Source organism: Panthera onca, chromosome A3, assembly GCF_046562875.1.
Source record: "Panthera onca isolate mPanOnc1 chromosome A3, mPanOnc1 haplotype 2, whole genome shotgun sequence".
Taxonomy (NCBI): Eukaryota; Metazoa; Chordata; class Mammalia; order Carnivora; family Felidae; genus Panthera; species Panthera onca.
This window is the reverse complement of record NC_138341.1, coordinates 23,979,711-23,998,408: the sequence shown is the minus strand read 5'-3', so window position 1 is coordinate 23,998,408 and position 18,698 is coordinate 23,979,711. Positions and strand designations below refer to the sequence as shown.

Sequence of the window (18,698 nt, the reverse complement as noted above, 5' to 3'; positions counted from 1 at the left end):
AAATGAAAATGTAACAAGCATCCTGTATTTTCTCTGACAACCTTATGTACAGGGCATAAAGGGGTGGTATATAGCAAGAGCATGGGCTGGAATCAGACTGCCTGGGTTCAAATCCCAGCTCTGCCACTTACATTACCAAGCAGACAGTTGACCTTTCTTTGCCTAGCCTTGTCAGATAGGGATGATGGGATCTTGGAGGGCACCTGGAACAGTGCTTGGTACCAGCTGTTGTTACTATATCGTCTTGATCCAGGCTACCCCTCTGACTTCACCTCCTGCTACTCTCCCCTCCCAGACTTCACTCCAGACACAGCGGCTGCCTGGCCTTGCCTGGACCCTGCCACATGGGCACCTGCCTTAGAGTCTTTGCATTCAAGGAGTCCTCTGCCTGGAACTCTCTTCTTCCCAGTATCCCCTGGTGTTTACTCCTTCCACACATACAGGATTCTCCTCTTCTGCTGTCTCCTCCACCGGCCATCCCTGGCCACACTGCCACTCTCTAGTCCCCTATTCTGCTTTACTTTGTCATTGTAGCTAGCTTTTACCTCCCCGTCACGTTGTACATTTGTGTTGTTTGCTCTTGGCCTTGTTGCCTGTTATGCTCTTAATCCCCAGCACAGTGTCTGACACTTAGTTGAAGAGTAAATGAATAAATAAATGATGGACTGTACTTCTGTAAGGGGCTTAGTTCAGAGTCCTGAGGCAGTTGTAAAGCGGCCAGCATGTGTTTATGAGGGTATACTGCAAGCCAGCGATAGCATGGTAAGTAAACAGATGGGGTCCTGGCCCCCTTTCGAGTTTACAGCCTAGCAGCCTCGCTGGGAAGGCAGGTATTGTACAGGCACTTAGGAGTGATGAAATAGAAAAGGGACATCAACGAAAAGTCCTGGGGGCCTTGAGAGCGTTTGACAGGGAGGTCAGGGAAGGCTTCTCTCTGAAGGGGACCTTGCAGTTGGCCATGAAGCAAGACCGGAAGTAAAGGGGAAGAAGAGCACTGGAGGCTGAGGGAGCCACCTGTGCAGGGGCTTGGAGGTGGGGCAGCCTCAGCATGCCCGCTGAGCACAGAGGAGTCTGGGACGCCTAAGGATGGGGGTGCACTGTCGCCATATTTGGCAGCCTATCCATCCTGCATGCAGCGTTCAGATATTTTTGTGTTCTGGCTTGATGCTTATGTCAGCACTACTGAGATGGATCTCAGTTCACTGCAGCCTCCTTGCATACACTTCCAAAACTTGTGCTTATTATTACTATGGAGTCATTTTAGCACTGGCGGAAGGGGATGCACTGACAGGTCTGAAGACTGATCCGTGGATCAACGATGCAGCATAGATACCAAAAGGGGCTACAACCTCCTCCATCACCGTTTCCTTTTCAGTGGGGACAGCCAGTAAGAAGAGCTGGGGCTTCCAGCCAGCCCTGTGTGTTCTTCTGCTGACAACTCTGATCTTGGGCAAGTTAACTACCCTTTCAGAACCTCAGTTTCCCCATGTACAAAATGGGGAGGTGGATATTTATATGTGCTCTATAAAATTAATCAATTGAGAATTACAAGAGAAAGGATGTAATATGTCTAGCTTATTGCCTGGCACAGGTGAGGCGCCCAGGAATGGTGAGCGCCTATCTCCCATGCCTGCCTTCTCAAACCCAGCCCTCATCTGCTTGGCAGGATCTGTTACAAGGTGAAGGAGGCATTTCTCATCATATGCTTTTTGAATCCTGGTCCCCTGAGATAGTCTTCAGAAACAGGTGCTGTGCTAAAATAGGTCTCTAGGGAATTCCTTACCCCAAACTTCAGGGTTCCTTCTCAAAACACCAGCCAGTGAATTTGTCTCAGAACAGAGCTGAGGGTTTCTGGGTGTTCACCTAGAGCTTCCTGGTGAAATCATACAGGGCCACTCACCTACAGAGGCACTCAAGGCCTATGACTGCAGATTTGAGGTATTTTGGAGTGAGCAGCTGGTCCCCTGAGAGGAGAAAGGGCTAGAAACCAAAAACCCACAGACAGTGTTGTGGGCCACCAACTTCTAAGGAAGTGCCTTCCTTAGAAAGATACTATGAAGTAACAAGATATGAAACACTTTGAAAATATTTAAAGCAATTCATCCAAATTGAGACTACTGGCTGTGTTTAGGTGTTAATGCCCAAAGCAAACATCTGCACTTCTTTGGACATTTGTAACATCAGATTCATAGCCTAGAATTGTCAAAAATTGACCAGAAAAAGTTTCTTGGAGTTCGTCAAGGGCACCCTGTTATAGTTCAGTCGAGTTTAAATCTTGGGAAGCTGCAGGATGAAATTGGAAATCGCCCTGGGTAATGGAGAGCCAAATTGGGCCTTAGAGCAGGTAGCTGGGTGACTTATTTTTTAATGTTTCCAACATGAAAGAACACAATTGATTTTTTCCTCCTTAATCCCTGCAACTCCCTAGCTTTTATTGTTTCTAAAATAAGATAAACCAAGCAGGTATTATTTCGGCTCTGTAAACAATCTTTATTTTTCTGGCTGATAGGAATAGAAATTGAGACGGAGACCAGGCTTGAAAGAGGGGGAAACAAGGTAATCAAGGAAATCATTGATCTTAACTTAGTTGACGCCTACCACTTCTGCAAATGCTCACAGTGGTTGTGCACCCCACCCCCACCCCCCATAACTCACCCTCCAGGTTTTGTCGATACCTCACGAAAGTGCAGAGCCTCAGGCAGTGAAATCTTCAAGCACTCTGCTTCCTTCCACGGATCAAATCACACTCGTTATTTTTGAAGATTAGTGGCCACTTCGAAAATGACTTTACTTTCTTGATCCAGTCAAATAATTGTCAGATGATTTTATTTTAATGCTTTTGGTTCTGGGAACATTGGAGGGGTTTCCATTTTATTGCATATTCTGAGATTCTCGCTCTGGTTTTCCTGCTTTGTGTGTCTCTGCCATGGGCAAAGCTATATTAGCTTCAAAGTCCTTTCCTGAGTTGGCAGACACTCAGCAGGGTGTCTGTGAGAGGAGAAATTAGCTTTAATGGGCCTAGAGGAGGAGACAGGCACTTTCTCCTGGGCTTAGTATGAGTGTGAGGGTTGCAATACACACAGGCCCCTCCCTGTAGCCAGGACTCAGTATCAGCTGGACGTGTGTGGCCCAGGGGATATCCCCCTTGACTCCACTCACAGACCCTGGCAGGTACCGATGCAGCTGCTGCTGGATGTGGGCATCCCTCCAGTCATGCCCTGATCCCAGTTCTTGTGCCCACTCTTCTTGCCCAGCCTTGAGTACGTCCCTTGACTTCTGGTTCACGTGTCCTGGTTCATTGAAGTTTTTTTCTCTTCAAATTCAAACTTGTAAGAATTTTGAACAAGACCAATAGTTTTGTTCTGGGGAGTGAGGATGTCATAGCTGGCTCTGATGGCAAGATTATGTTTTCCTTCTTCCTACCTTCCAGGGTCATTTTACAGCATTGGGGTTGTATGTGAGGGGAGAAGCAGCAGGATATAGAGGACAGGTAAGGTCTTTGGTGACACACAGATCCAAGTTAGCTAGGGGTAGCTTTGTGGAATTCCCTTAGCTTTCGGAGTCTCTGTGTCCTTCTTTTTAAAATGGGGACAACAGGGGTGCCTAGGTGGTAGATTAAGTGTCCGTCTTTGGCTTAGGTCATGATTTCATGCTTCATGAGTTCGAGCCCACTTCGGGCTCTGTGCTGACAGTCGGAGCCTGGGACCTGCTTCAGATTCTGTGTCTCCCTCTCTCTGTGTTCCTCCCCTGCTCACACTCTGTCTCTCTCTCTCTCAAAATAAATAAAGACTAAAAATAAATAAATAAATAAAATAAAATGGGAACAACATTACCTATATCATCTGAATCTCAAAAATGTTAGTTATAATTGTCATCATATTTTACAGCTATTATTAATAGTATTTACAGGGTTTATGTATATTTTCATCACCAAGATTAGGACTCATGGTCCAACAAGAAGACAGACTATTTGAACCATAAACTGTTCCAAAAGAGCCTAGAACGTGGGAACATGCTGAGAATTCCCTCTCCTTCTCCGTTACCTGGCTACACATCACCTCATGGAAGGTGGTGCCTGCCTCAAAACTGTCCCTAAGCTTTGGCAAATTGGAGCCTGGTGCAAGTAGGTTCCTGATACGTGGGATCCTGTGCTGCTGCCTCAGAAACTTGGTGTCTGGTGTAATCCACGAACTCAGAGTGGCAAGAGGGCAAAGGGAGTGGAATCATTACCTACAAGTAAAAAAAGAAGCTGCGATTCTCACACTCATTGAGTGTGAGACCCAACACTTTCACCTGCACTGAGACCACAGGGCAGGCCAAACCCCAATGAAACTTTTTCTCATGTCCCAGCTCGATGTACACATACTCAACCGAGGTACTGTTTGTCTAGGATGGCTGTTTTCTGGCTGTCATCTCTTCCCTGAAATACTTCTCAAGGCTGTTCTTTCCTGGTGAGGAGCCCTCATTTCTTCAGGCTAAAGCTGCCCTTTACGTGTCAACGTGAACCTGCTTCCCAGAGTCTTGCGCAGTTTTAGGGATGGGGCCACAACTAGTTACCACAGGTCCTGGGGAGAATGTGTATCATCTCATGATACAAGAGGACTCATTTCTTCTCTTCCTGTCTTGTTGCAATCTAAGGAAGGACTCAATGAATTAAAAAGTGGCACCCTGGTTTCCGTATGGACAACCATGCAGTTGAGCTAAACCAAAGCTCCCATCATGTGGGGTAATAAATTATTGAGTTCATCAGGTTGGAGGCTGTTTGGGCAGTGGAGGAAGCCATGACCTCCTTTTCTTTGGGGACTGAGAGAATGGGGTCCCACCACCCCATGTAGGGGCTTCCCTCCTGCTTAGCATGGCGGGGTCTTTCCTTGGGCTTGGGCCTAAGGACTTCTTCAGGGATAGAAGGCACAGCCCCATCTGAAACCCCAAACCAATTAGCAAGCAAGACCCCCGGTCCTTCTGGGGCCCTAAGGGTACATATTTAACTTTATCATCTATTCAGGATTAAAGGCCCTTCCTTTGGAGAGCTTGTTCCCTGAAGTGTACTCAGCAGCTGAGGAGTTCTTTTAAGAGACATACCACTAGCTCCTACACCCTCAAGATACATTATAATGAGTATGGGAACATAGGGGTGGGTTGAAAAGCTGCTCTGGTGATTTTGATAAGATTACCTTTCACCTAGACTGGTTTTCAAAGTGTGGCAGGCAGACCACATGAGCATCACCTGGAAACTTGTTAGTAGTGTTAATTCTCAGACCCCACTCCAAACCCACTGAATCAGAGACTCTGGGAGTGGCCCTGCAATTAGCGCTGTGACAAGCGCTCTAGGTAATTTTGATGCCCTCTAAAGTTTGAGAGCCCCTGTTCTCGGTGGTCAGGAGGAGTGGATGCAGGTGTGTTGTTTCTGCTCTGGACAGACCAGGGGACACACCCTCCACAAAGTCTTCTGTGTCAGTATCTTTTAAAGTACTGTTGGCTAACTGCCTTCTATAGATAGACTTGGGTGGGTCTATTAAATATGCAGATTCCTGGGCCCTACTTCAGATCTGCTGAATCAAAGTCTTTGAGGTTGAGGGCCTGGGGATAGTGCATGTTTAACATGCTCCCAAGAGGCTTCTTGCACTCAGTAAATTTCAGGACTTACCTCATTGAATAGACTTTCATTGCTCAAAGTATGGTCTGTGGATCAGCAGCATAGACATTGTCTGGGAGCTCATTAGAAATGCAAAATCTCAGGTCTAGCCAAATCTACTGAATCAGAATCTGCATTTCTAACATGATCCCTAGATGATTTGTGTACATATTAACATTTGAGAAGCATTGCCTTAGACCATGTGCTTGGAGCACCTGCCATCTGTGGGCAGCTGATTCATACAGCTGTGAGTAGAAAGTATCATTCCAGAGTAAACTAAGGATGCTTAAAATGTACCTTGTTCTGTGGGTCCTCATTCAGACATCTTGGAGCTTGCCCCAATGTGTAAGTAATAGGAAACTAGAAGTCTTTGCAAAGCACTGGAGAGCTGGCCAACACCTAATAAGTATAGGGTCAAAGAGCACCATGGGGATCCTTGTTGTGAGTCTTGCATCTTTTAAGAAGGGAAGGCCATTGAAATGTCCTTACAGACTACCTTTCTGCATGTGCCCCCCCTCCCAAAGGGTAGACAAGCAATCTCAGTTTATTCTTAACACTTAGTCCACAGAAGCAGAGATTTAGGATTCACTTGATTCAGTCTTTTGCTTGTAGCTGGTTTCCAGAAAGTGCCTGCCAACAGTCCTTTATACCTTAGTGTGAGTTGAGGTTAATTGATCTTTTCTTTTGGTCTTAATGCTTTAGAAGGGAAAGGTTGACAATATGTGTTGTGATGGACTCTAGTATTTCATTAAAGGAACTTTAGGCAACATAACAGATGCAGAGGTGTTTAGGGATGATGATAGTCAAATCACTAGCTTTCTAGGAGCTCCTGAGGTCATGTTCAGTATATCTGGGCCTAACATCTGAATGTTATTGGTTTGTTTCTGTTTTGTATTCCTGGGAGGACAATGGTTGGGTTGTACACTCTCTGGGTCTCTTTCCATTTCTGGAAATTCTCTGAAAATTTGCTGAGCATTCAGTCTGTGCTAGCCCCTATGCTGAACACTGAGGGATTGGGAAATTTAAGATAATACTTCTTCTGTTTTCCCAGGCTAGGGTCAGGGAGAGGGATAGAAACATCTGCCGTGTCTTCGAGGTCTGTGAGATATTTTCTTCCTCTCCCTTCAAAACTGATATACCTGAATGGTGACCCAATAGCATCTACAAAGAATGTAATGGAAACCTCTACTTTATTGGTTTGAAGAAACTTGTTCATTCATTCATTCATTCATTCATTCAACCATTTTTTATATGTCTACTACCTGTAGTTAATTGTTCCTGAGATTTGTTTTTAGGTTTGGTTGTGAAAGCAATCTTTCTTAAGAGCACCCGCTACCAATGTTTTTAAAATTTCATAACAGTTGAAACAAATTATCATGAATAGTGTACTGATTAGAGGAGAAGAAATGACTCTTCCCCCTACCCCCACTCCCAATTTCCCAAAGGCAGTTTGAGGAAGGTCAAATTGAAGTTCTAATTAAGGAAGACCTTTCTATCAGTCAGTATTGGCCACTCATCGATTATAGTGACACCGCTCCCCCAACATTCTCTCTTTCTCTCTCTCTCTCTCACACACACACACAGGCACACACGCGCACGCATGCATGCTTGGAACTGGTGGAGGACAGGAAGAAGAATCAGCTGTCATTGCCAAAGGCTTTGAGATGGGACATGGACTTGGCAGCCTTCCAATCCTGAGATTCTGTGAGAAGAATAGGAATGCATGATATTCATCTCAGGGACTGTGGTTCTTTTAGCATAACAACATCTACATGGCTTACTCCATTATGTTTCTACAAGACAAATAGAAGGGCTGGCAAATGCAAGCGAGATTCTATTTCTCTCTCTCTCAGGTGTGAAGACACTGAGAATATGGCTTAAACATAGTAGACTGAGTGGCAAACATAAAGAGCTTAGAGCACAATCAATATCTCAAAGCTAGTAACTAGGAACAGTTACAGGAACTCCTCCTAAAGTAGTCTAAAGTCCCAGGGTTGTGGTGGATCCCAGAAAACTTCAGGCCTCCCTCACCAACAGGTCTCTCAGTTACCTAAGTGCATCACAAGACACTAGAGGAGGGGAGGTGCTGGAGGTGGCCTGGGGGCCAAGTTCCGCATCAAACCATAGGCCTAGACAGAAAGTTGAGAGTTTGAGATATAATTTAATATAGTTTACAGCAAGTCATCCTCTTTTTAAAGGGTTCAAGCAAGGCCAACCCTCATCATACCACCCCCTATGGGTCTTCAAGGGGCTCATGAATATGGCTCCTACAATTTGGGTACCTGTCACCAGTAAGCAGGGACCTGCTCCAAATACTAGCTTTACATGAGGAAAAGATATTCTAGATTCTAGATATTCTGCCATGGAATTTTCGTTTTTCAGAAAAATCAATGGTTCAGTTAATCTCCAGTTGCTTTTTTATTAGACCTTTAAAGAAGCCCGGAATTGGCAGTATTGCCTAATAACAGAGAGAGAAGGCTGTGGAATCAAACAGACCACAGTGGGAAGTTCGGCCTTGATTCTTTCTAGCAGCATTACATATATTTTCTAGGAACCTCATATTTCATCTATAAAATGGGAATAGTTCAATGCCTGTGCCACAGGTTGTTGTAAGGATTAAATGAGATTCATGTGTGTAACGTGCTAGCAGAGTATCTGACTCTAAGTAAGTGCTTTGTTAAGATCACTGCTACTGTGCCTGGTTTTTCTATGGTGGGGCTTGCGGGTATGGACTGTGGTCCTAGCATCAATGGGTCAAGAACTGATGACAGCGTTTTCACAGTCTAAGGTCATTCTTCCATTCATTAGCATATTCACACAACAAATGTTTATTTAGCACCAGCTCTCTGCTAGGTACTATGTTAAGCACTTGGTGTAGGTGAGAAGTTGTCTCTGCCCTTGGGGACCTTCCAGTCCAGGGTGGGAGTCAGAGTAAGCAAGTGGCTAAACAGATATGTAATTACAGATTGAGGTGAACAATGTGAAGGAAGCAAACAATGGGCAGTGATGGAACATACCAGTGTACAGGAACCTCCTCTGATAGTGATCAGGGAAGGACAGTTTGAAGAGATGACATTGAACCTGGGCCTGAAGGATGAGAAAGATGTAGCCAGGCAAAGAACTTGTGATTCCTCCATTAGCACCCCAGATAGACCCAGTCTCAACAAGAGTACTTGATCCAAGGTGAGAGCCCCAACCACCTTCCCGTCTGCATAGGTAGACTTTGCCAGCAACTGGGAGAGAGAATTTTGTTCATTTTATTGCATATGAAGCGGGTTCAATCACAACACAGTTCTCTAGGGCTCAACATTTTTAGGATGTTGTACCATGTACTAGTAAGGATTCTCCAGAAAAAACAAAACCTATAGAATTATATGTATATATGATTCATAATAAGGAATTGGCTCATGCATTATGGAAGCTGAGAATTTCCATGGTCTGCAGTCTGCAAGCTGGAGATCCAGTAAAGCCAGTGGTGTAAATTCCAGTTAGAGTCTGAAGGCCTGAGAAACTGGAACACCACCAATGGTGTAAGTACTAGTCCAAGGGCAGGAGAAGACTGATGTCTCAGTTCAAGAAGTCAGGAGGAGAGAGAAAATTCAATCTTCTTCCCTCTTCTTATTATACTCAGACCCTCAGTGGATTGGATGATCCCCACCCACATTGGGGAAGGCCATTTGCTTTATTCCAGTCCACCAATTCAGGTGCTGATTTCTTCTGGAAACACCTGTATAGACAACCCAGAAATGATGTTTAACCAGATATCTGGGCATCTCTTGGCCCATTCAAGTTAACACATAAAATTAACCATCACACATCACCAGGATCCAGTTCCTGTCCAGTGCTGAAAAACTTGTGAGAAGAAAATTGACTTTAGATCCAGACCTGTGCTATGACCTTTCTCTGCCATTTCCTAGTTGAGTGAGCATAGTCAAGTTACCTAATCTCTGAGTCTGTTTCTTCATCTGTAAAATGTGAGTGTGCTTCTTTTGTTAGCACTGAAATCTAAATGAGATAATACATAGAAAATGTTTATTATAGTGCCTTATATAGAGTAGGCATAGAGTAAAGCAAGTTTTCCTGTGGGATTCTTTAAAATAGTGGAAACCCACCCCTATTTTCTACCCCATGTGGTAGAAAAAGAATTCTTTGGCTGTATAGTAGTTTCAAAACATGGATGCAGATTCTTTGACACTTCTCCCTTCTCCTCAAAAGTGGGCTTGTCTGACTGACTCACACCTAATAGAATGCAGCAGAAGCGATACTGTGTGACTTTTGAGGCTACATTGGAAAAGGAAATAGCTTCCATCTGGCTTTCTCTCTCTGTCTCTGTCTCTGTCTCTGTCTCTGTCTCTCTCTCTCTCTCTCTCTCTCTCTCTCTCTCGATGACCTCCACCCCTGACCTTGGAACCCAGCCACCATGCTGTGAAGAAGCCAAGTGGCCACATGGAAAGGCCACTTATAGGTGTTCTAGCCAGTGTCCTGGATGAGGTCCTGGCCAAGAGCCAGCATCAATCACCAGACATGTGAGTGAATGAGCTTTTGGATGATTCCAGGCCGCAGCCTTCAAATGCCCAGCTGAACCATGAGTGGAACAAGGATGAGCCACCCCATCAAGCCCTGCCCACACTGCAGACTTGGTGTCATTGTTTTAAGCCCTAAGTATTGGAGTGATTTGTTATACAGTAACAGATAAGTAGAATGGTACACTTCCCTGTCTTAGTCCATCCTGCCCTCTACCAACCTACTGGGCCCAGAGTAGCAGAGATATCAGATCAGGAAGGACACTGTCCTATGGTGGGATCCTTTTTCTTCCACCAACACCCCACAAAGTTTTGAGGAAGTAGCTTCTCCTCTGTGGGCTTCAGTTCTGTCCTCAGTGTGGTGGTTTTGGAGTAGAAACCCTCTTTGGAATTTGCTAGTTCCAAGGTCATGTAGGAAACTAATATGGAAATAGGAAAAGTTGCAAGTTTTAGGTATTTTGGATTGTGAGCCTATGCTTTGCATGCTGTCTTTCAATGTTCTCTGAGAGCTTTCTCTGTGAATTTTCAACTATAGAAAACATACTCTAAGCACCTGTGATTTGAGAAGATTTTGCATGTCTTCTCAATGAAGAATGAAATAGGCTTGGCTGGAGACTTGCAGGCCTGTTCCAATCCATTTGTCTAGCAATTCTCATGGAGTCCTCATTAGAACCTGTGTCCTGAAGAGGTCTACAATCCTGGGGCCTATTTAACACCTGCATATTCTCTTAAAGTTTAAACAAAGACCAGCAGGCTGCAGGCTAACAGAGTTTTAAGCCCCCATCTGTTGAGTGGTTTCTGGCAGATGGTCTCTAAAGGGTGCTGTGTGTTTTATCATTTCAGTTTCTTCTTCTGAAGGATTTAAAATCAATTTAGGGGTCATGTTCGGGGACTTTGTCAAAACTACAGGCTCCAAGTCAAACAGGAATCGGTCCTCAGGGGCTCTCTAATGACAAAGGGAAAGTGATCTGGGCTGTTCCTAGTATTCTTGTTCTCATCCCCTTCCTTTGCCGAGGGGCTGGCTTTCCTTTTGAAGTCTGTTGCCTCCTTCATTTATTCTTTAATTTCATACCACTGAGGTGAGTCTGCTCAGTCTTGTGTCCGTAACTCCTGTCATGAGCTAGGCTTCTCTGATGAACAAAAGCTAGCCTGAAAGGGGCTGCTTTGAAATTCAGGTCCCATGTTGAACATCACATCTCTAAATGAAACAGAAGAAACTCTTATAATTAACGGAAACTTCTGGGTGAGCTTCGGAGAGAGAAAGAGAGAGAGAGAGAGAGAGAGAGAGAGAGAGAGAGAGAGGGAGGGAGAGGGAGAGAAAAGATTGTAGAGGCTTTAGAGATCTCGTCTAGCTTGTGGAATATCAATATGGAAAAGCTGATTATTTTTTTTACTCCCTATCCCCACCCATAAATAGGCAGATCATGAAACTCAGTGTCAGAAAAAGTTAATACTAAGAGCCCAGCAAGAATAAAACTTGTTTTCCTTGGTCTGCTTAAAGCTGCTGAGATTGCATTATATCCCCAGGATATTGGGTTTTCTCTCCTTCTACTGCCTGGAGCTTGGCCATTATTCTGATATTGGAGAGATGTTGTCAAAGTGCAAGAGATGCTTGGTGTTTTAAGTCCTTAACTGAAGGCTGGCCAGCACATGAAGGGTCCTGTTCATCAGCTGGGCTTTGTAGTTGTCATCCTAGTGGTTGTTGAAGCTGTGTATAGGGCTGGCTCTTGCTCTGGGATGCTCTGTCTTAGAGCAAAGGAAAGGGAAATGATAAGCAGTTTGGGGTTGGAATTTTAATTGAGAGATTTTTACTCACCTGGCTAGGATGAGAGACTAGATCAGATCTGGCACACCAGAGGTGTCCTGCCTGGGGGTCCCTGACCCTGAGCTGTGGTTGTTGGCTTCTGGTGGTTAGAGCACTAAAGGGTCAACATCCAGTGTTGGATCTCTAGCTGGATGAAGGATGTAAGATACGGATTTAAAAGCTATAGGTAAAATCAGAGACAGGAGGGATCTTTAAAATCAATTATTCTAGATCCTTTATCTTACAAATGCAGAGATGGAGACCTAGAGCCAAGTTGTGATTTGCCCACAGTCTATAACAGAGGCAAGGCCTCCTTTGTCTTCTGTCAGCCCCAGCTCAGATCTCAGTCCAGGGCAGGCAGCCTGCAAATTCTAGCCCATGATCACAGGAGTGACCCACAGAGGGGTTAGCACCATTAGCCCATACCTGCTATGAGAAAAGCAATTTAAAGTTTGCCCTATGGGTATCTGTCAGCAGTGCCACCTTAGGGTTAAAGAAGGCACCTTATATAATGAACCTGGACCTGGCCAGCTAGTCTCCATCAGCAAAAGGCCCTGGGCAAAGTAACCTCCCTGCCCAGTTCATCCATAGTCATGCAGCTCCTGCCTGAGGTGAGGGTGAGTGGAAACACAGGGCCTGTCATGTGGTAGAAACCATGTCCAAGTCCCAGGGGAGCCCTGTGACAGTGAAGTTGTTGGTGTGAAGGAAGCCGATATGCTCGTTGGTATGGGAGGCAGGTTTTGTTGCAAAAATATTTAGATTTTTTTCTGAGGGGTGACCGAAACCTTCTGAGTCCCAGCACTTTGGGTGAGTGGTTCTCCTCACCACCCCAGCTTCTCCTCCAACCCCCCTTTGACCCTAGTCATGTAACTGCCAGGCCTTGCTGATTGGAATCCCTCTCTAGTTACGTAGGAACCATGCAGCTTGGTCTGATTCAGTCTATCTAGACAAGCCTTCAGCTTGTCCCAGAGACTTTTCTAAGAAAATGGAGGCCAAAGAGGCCTTTGTCTTGGAATAATCGCCAATCCTCTGTTTCTAAGAGAGGGGTTGAGTTTGGTTCCTGTGAGCTTCCCAAAGGCTACATGAATGCCGTTGGGGAAGATAGGGGCTGGTTGGATTTAATAACCAAGCAGCCCACTTAAAAGCTCAGATGGATCTGACCTGTTTTCAGATTTTTTTGTGTGTGTGAAGACTGATTGGTTTTACTATGCAGATTATAGGAATTTAAAAAAATTAAATATACTTATGTTAGTACGATTTATCTGTTTTATTTGACACTTACTGTTGACATTTTTCATTACCATTTATAACCTCATGCTTTCTCTTATTTTTAATATGTTTAATAGTCCATTAAATAGGTAAGAAGACAGTCTTTCAGTCAGTCTGACTGTCCCTCTGACTGTTCCTTTGTCTATATTTCTGACTGTCCTCTGTGTGACTGACTGTCCCTCTCTCTTCCCTCCCTTTTCTGTTTCCCTTTTTCCATCCCTTCCTTTTTTTCTTCTGTTTTTTATTGAATAAGTATTTGATCTCCTACTATGTGGAAAGCATTATTTTTTAATTCATGAAGCTGACAGAATTCCTTTGTACCAGTGTGGAGCTTGATGGTAAACTGGCCCTGCAGAGTTGAGGACAGAAGACTTCTCAACATCGGAACGACAGACTTGAAATACCAGTGTCTGACCTCACATCAAAATGCAATAGCTCTCTGAAGTTCTGCTAAACTAGAGAATGAATATGGATGGTGTAGGCACTCAATAAATGCTTGCTGAATTGAATGCAATAAAAATGATAGAAGACACATTACAAATGCATTTTTTTAAAACTTCATTACATGTACTGAAAGATGTTTTTGACATTTCATCTACATTCCTAGTCCCTGGCACATATGATGATGGAGTTCCTTATACTGCCATGTTGCGAATCACTGGTTGCAGAGTCTAAACCCAAGTTGGCCTCTGATACTTTGATTCTGATGGGGTGGGGAAGACTCACATTACAGGCATTGGTATATGCATGGCAGGAATAATACACATCTCATAAAATCTTTTAATAATCACATAAGGCAGAATTTTCATCCATATTAAATTTTTTAACATATGAGAAAATTGAGACTCAAATATGTGCATTAATCTGCCTCAATCACATACCTAATAAGTATAGGATAGAAATGTAAATCCAGATGTATCAAACTTTACAAAATATGTAACCATGTTCTTCCTACCTTTTCTTGCGTATCCCTGAAATCACATCACAGAAATTATTTTTTGCTATTTTTGGATTTAGGTTAGTTTTCAACAGCAAGTATCCTCTGTGTTCTAACTTAGCAACATTTCATTTTGAGTCTCATGAAACTTTAAGCATAAAGCTTCAAATTATCAATGGCTCATGGTATTCTCACCATGTTTTAACTCTAAGTTCAGGCCACTCTTTAATGAATTCATTACCAATAGAGGATAAATGATTTTCCTTTCAATAGTCCCTGTTTATCGTTTTGGTCTTTCATTTGATACCCATGTTGGAAAGTCCTAAGATCTATATACTCAAACCATGCCTCAAATTTTTCTTGGTCTTGGGGCACCTGGGTGGCTCAGTTGGTTAACCATCTGACTCTTGGTTTTGGCTCAGGCGATGAGCTCGTGGTTCGTGGGATCAAGCTCCACATCAGGCTCTGTGCTGACAGTGCAGAGCCTGCTTAGGATTCTCTCTTTCCTCTCTCTCTCTGCCCCTCCCCCACTCATGCTTGTATGCTCTCCCTATCTCTCTCTCAAAATAAATAAACATTTTAAAAAAATTTTCTTGGTCTTAAAAACCTAGGCAAACTCCTCTAAATATGAGCAGAGATTGATACATGAGTTGTGTCATCACCACCCTGTAATTCTAGAGTGACAACAAAGTAGTAGATGACTGCACAAGTTAAAAAATTCACCCAGTGGGCTTGTAAGCCAAATTATGCTTTCAAGAAAAAAACATGAAACCTTATTTTATAATAAAAAATAATGATACATGCAATTTGAGTATGATTCCTCTGCAGAAAAAAAATAGGAAAATTTATGTGTCACTTTTCAACAAACTCCATTTGGTTGTTCTTTTTCTTTATTTAAAATTTTTTTTTAATTCTAGTATAGTTAACACAGTGTTATGTTAATTTCTGGTGTACAATATAGTGATTGAGCAATTACTCGGTACTTACCATGATGAGTGTACTCTTAATCCCCTTAGTCTATTTCACTCATCTGCCCTTCCTCTTCCCCTATGATAACCATCAGTTTGTTCTCCATAGTTATGAATCTTTTATTGTTTGTCTCTGTTTTTTTCTATGTTTATTTGTTTTGTTTCTTAAATTCCACATATGAGTGAAATCATATGGTATTTGTCTTTCTCTGACTGACTTATTTCAATTAGTATAACACTCTCTAGATCCATCCATGCTGTTGCAAATTACAAGATTTCATTATTTCTTATGGCTGAATAAAATTCCATTGTACATATACCATATCTTCTTTATCCATTCACCTATCAGTGGACACTTGGGCTGTTTCCATGATTTGGTTATTATAAATAATGATGCAATAAACATAGGGGTGCATATATCCTTTTGAATTAGAATTTTCATATTCTTTGGGTAAATACCCAGTAATAGAATTACTGGATCCTATGGTAGTTCTATTTTTAATTTTTTGAGAAACCGCTATACTGTTTTCCACAGTGGTTGAACCAGTTTGCATTCCCACCAACAGTGCAAGAGGGTTCCTTTTCCTCCACATCCTCACCAACATGTGTTGTTTCTTGTGTTTGTGATTTTAGCCACTCTGACAGGTGTGAGGTGATATCTCATTGTGGTTTTGATTTGCATTTTTCTGATGATTAGTGATGTTGAGCATCTTGTCCTGTGTCTGTTGGCCATCTGTCTGTCTTTGGAGAAATATTTGTTCATGTCTTCTGCCCATTTTAATTATATTGTTTTATTTTTTTTGGTGTTGGTGTTTTTTTGGTATTGAGTTGTAGAAGTTCTTTATATATTTTGGATACTAACCCTTTATTGGATATGTCATTTGCAAATTTCTTCTCCCATTTAGGGGTTGTCTTTTAGTTTTGTTGATTGTTTCTTTATCTGTACAGAAGCTTTTTATTTTGTTGCAGTCCCAATAGTTTATTTTTGCTTTTGTTTCCCTTACCTAAGGAGACATATCTAGAAAAATGTTGCTATATCCAATGTCAGAGAAATTACTGCCTATGCTCTCTTCTAGGATTTTTTTTTATTTCAGATCTCACATTTAGGTCCTTAATCCATTTTAAGTTTATTTTTGTATATAGTGTAAGAAAATGTTCCAATTTCTATCTTTTGCATGTAGCTGTCCAGTTTTCCTGACACGTTTGTTGAAGTTACTGTCTTTTCCCATTGTACCTTCATTCTTCCTTTGTAAAAGACTAATTGAGTATATAATTGTGAATTTATTTCTGGGTTTTCAATTTTATTTCATTGATATGCGTATCTATTTTTATGCAAATACCATACTGTTTTAATTACTACCACTTTGTAGTGTAACTTGAAGTCTGGAATTGTGATATCTTCAGTTTTGTTTTTATTTTTCAAGATTGCTTTCGCTACTTGGGATCTTTTGTCATTCCATACAAATTTTATGATTGCTTGTTCTAGTTCTGTGAAAAATGCTGTTGGCATTTTAATAGAGATTGCATGAAATTTGTAGATTGCTTTGGGTTGTATAGACAGTTAACAATATTTGTTCTTCCAACTCATGAGCATGGAATGTCTTTCCACTTATTTGCATCATCCCTAATTTCTTTCATCAGTGTTTTATAGTTTTCAGAGTACTACAGAGTACTGCAGAGGTGTTTGATAGTCTTCTACCTCTTTGGTTAACTAGATATTTTATTGTTTTGATGCAGTTGTAAACAGGATGGTTTTCTTAATTTCACTTTCTATTGCTTCATTATTAGTGTATAGGAATGCAACAGATTTCTCTACATTTATTAGTGCTGGTGGAGTCTTCAGGGTTTTTTTGGTGGAGTCTTCAGGGTTTTCCATGTATAGATAGTATCACGTCATCTGCAAATAGGGAGAGTTTTACTTCTTCCTCACCAATTTGGATGCCTTCTATTTCTTTTTCTTTTCTGATTGCTGTGACTAGGACTTCCAGTACTATGTTGAATAAAAGTAGTGAGACTGGACATCCTTGTTTTATTCTTGACATTAGGGGGAAAGCTCTCATTTTTTCACCATTGATTATGTTAACTGTGGGTTTTTCATATATAGTCTTTATTATATTGAGGTATGTTCTGCCTAAACCTACTTTTTTGGGGGTTTTTATCAGGAATGAATGTTGTGCTTTGTCAAATGCTTTTTCTGCATCTATTGACATGATCATATGGTTTTTATCCTTTCTCTTGTTAATGTTATGTATCACACTGATTGATTCACAAATACTGAGTCACCCTTGCATCCTGGGAATAAATTCTACTTGATAATTGTGAATGATGTTTTTGATGTATCATTGGATTTGGTTTGCTAATATTTTGTTGAAGATTTTTACATCTATGTCCATCAGAGATATTGGCCTGTAGTTCTCTCTCTCTCTCTCTCTCTCTCTCTCACTCTCTCACTCTCTCTCACTCTCTCTCACTCTCTCTCACTCTCTCTCTCTGGTGTCTTTATCTGGTTTTGGTATCAGTGTAGAATAGATAATAACTCTTCTTTAAACGTTTGGTAAGAAATCACCTGTGAAGCTGTCTAGTCCTGGACTTTTTGTTTTTTGGGAGTTTTTTGATTACTGATTCAGTTTCATTGCTGGTAATCATCTTCAAATTTTTTTTTATTTCTTCCTGAATCAGATTTTGGGAGGTTATATGTTTCTAGGAGTTTATCCGTTTCTTCTAGGTTGTCCAACTTGTTGGCATATAATTTTTCATAATTTCTTATAATTTTTGTATTTCTGTGATGTTGGTTGTTATTTCTCCTCTTTGAATTCTGATTTTGTTTGAGTCCTTTCTCCTCTCTCTCTCTTTTGTTTTGAATGGGCCTAACTAAAAGTTTATCATTTTGTTGATCTTTTTAAAGAACCAGCTCCTGGTTCTTTTTAAAGAACCAGCTTCATTGACCTGTTCTATTGTTTTTAGTTTCTATTTGCTTTATTTCTGCTCTAATCTTTATTATTTCCTTCCTTATATTGGTTTTGGGTTTTGTTTTTTTCTTCTTTTACTATATCCTTAGGTATAAGGTTAGATTATTTATTTGACATTTTTCTTGCTTTTGAGGTAGACCTGTATTGTTATAAACTTCCCTTTTAGAACAGTTTTTGCCACATCTCAAAGACTTTGGACCACTGTGTTTTCCTTTTCATTTGTCTCCTTGTGTTTTTTTTTTTTTTCTTCATTTTTGATTTATTGGTTGACTCATTCATTGTTCAGTAGCATGTTATTTAACCTCCATGTATTTGTGTTATTTCCACATTTTTTCTTGTGCTTGATTTCTACTTCCATAGTGCTGTAGCTGGGAAAGGTGCATGGTATAACTTTGATACTTTTGAATTTGTTACGACTTGTTTTGTGACCTAATATGTGATCTCTTCTGGATAATGTTCCATGTGCTCTTGAATGTGTATTCTGCTGTTTTAGGATGTCATGTTCTGAATATATCTGTTAGATCCCTCTGGTCCAATGTGTCATTCAAATCCACTGTTTCCTTGTTGATTTTCTGTTTGGATAGTCTGTCCAT

The 18,698-nt window shown here is 41.7% G+C and overlaps 1 protein-coding gene across 1 annotated transcript in view; it reads left to right on the top strand.

Moving 5' to 3' along the window:
• The window catches only part of ALK (ALK receptor tyrosine kinase), a 671,065-nt gene that overhangs the window by 149,693 nt on the left and 502,674 nt on the right, over nucleotides 1-18,698 (top strand). The gene's annotated exons all lie outside the window — the stretch shown is intronic.